This window comes from Rhea americana, unplaced genomic scaffold, assembly GCF_003343005.1.
Source record: "Rhea americana isolate MKP2758 unplaced genomic scaffold, rheAme1 scaffold_93, whole genome shotgun sequence".
Lineage (NCBI taxonomy): Eukaryota > Metazoa > Chordata > Aves > Rheiformes > Rheidae > Rhea > Rhea americana.
Window position 1 is genome coordinate 3,459,899 of NW_028187122.1, and position 1,764 is coordinate 3,461,662.

Here is a 1,764-nt window from a genome sequence, read left to right on the forward strand (position 1 = left end):
TTTGTAGTTTGGTATTGAACTAAAATATAGCTAGTTAACAGTTTTAGCTATCAGTGAAAATGTTTGAACAATAACTTGAAGCTTATTTCTAGATTTCTGCATTTAAAACTCCATTATCTAGCTCAAAAAAAGCTGGAAAAACTGCCTTAAGTTGTTTTTTTAAAATGAGCGATAACCTGAAAATTCTGACCTTTCAGATTATGCATAGGTTAAGTGTGATGCCTGAATGAGCAACAATAAAAATCCTGCTTAGATTGTTTGCAATGTGGCAGTAAGCAAGTAGAGTTTTATTTCAGTAGGACCACTTGCATGGCAGATGATTTTCAAAAACGGCTTTATATATAAGGTTTAAGTAGATATGAGCACTAGAGGGCAGGAAAGCAACTCAGAATCAAAGATGATGAAATTCGGGAAGGTATTTTGGGAGTACAAATTTAAATAAGGTTAAGTGCTTCTAAAAATTCCAGCTACCTAGGTTGAAAAATCAATTCCATTCTTCATTAGTTTTTCAAAAGCTAAGCAATATAAAATCTGCTGCAACTAAGCAAGCTGAAAATACTAGTTTTTTCTTATTTTTATTTATAACTTAGAGCTTAATTTTTAGAAGTTCAAAAGTAATTTAGCAAGCCAGTGTTGATAACTGGAGTGGGGGGGGGGAATGTTATCCGTACAAGAGAATCAAGTGGTATGTTGGCAGTAAGTTCCATAATCGTATATAAAAGGAGCTGTTTCTGTCTTTTCTACCCTGAACTTACTCCTTAAGTTGTACAATACACACATGCATACTCCCTCCCTTCATTCACCTAGAAGCTGAGAAACAGTGAGAAAAGTGATTCATCCAATGGACCAGCATTGCCAGGAAGGGTTCTGCAGCTTAGGAGCCGTTTCCCCTTCATCTGTCTCTTGAACTGAATATAATAACAAAACTTTTTTTCCCCCTTTTGCTGGAAATGACAACAGAATCCCCTGGGTGGCTTGCCTTCTGCCTTATAGTGAAAAAAGTATAAAAGCCTGATTTGTACTTGTGTAATGTAGGATTAACAAAGACGACTGCTTTCTCACCTTCAGTGAACTGGAAAATCAGACTGACTGAGGTCTGCCCCTCTGTGGTTTTTGGAGTTGTGCTTTTCCTGCACTCGTTGAAGTTGCAGTAGGTGGAGACAGTGTCAGCAAGGGAAGTGCTAGAGCTGAGGATGCAGAGAAAGGCATGTGCCTCTCTGCCTTTCTCCAGCAAGTGTAAGCAGTGGTACTTCTGAGAGCATCAAGGGGTTTCTTCCTTCTGCCTGTGGCTAACTAGCACATCAGACTAAGCTGCAGGCAGCTACACAGAATTGCAAGATAGAGGAAAAAGCATGTGGATGACTGGTTTGAAGTTAACAGGTTCTGCCCCAGAAAGGGGACARTGTTGATAACTGGAAGATGACGGACAGGAGGGGGGGAGACAATAATAAGAAATAATGGTAATGTACAAAGAAAGAAGTTATAAGAGCTCTCAAAAGGTATAGTAGAAATAGCTAACATAATTGTTAAGAATGGCTAAGATAATCATAGTACCTTAGCTTCCACCTGTGGTAGGAATAATTTCTGTCACATTTTGTGTTAAAACAGCAAGCAGTTTTTGATTCATAGACATTACAGGGATTCTGGAATAGCCACTCATGAGAAGAACAGGCACATTTAGGAGAAAGTTGCAACCAACTCAAAGCATTAGTGAACTAAGTCCTGGGAAATAACAAGTGTAAGAAAAAGAATTAGGATTCAAAG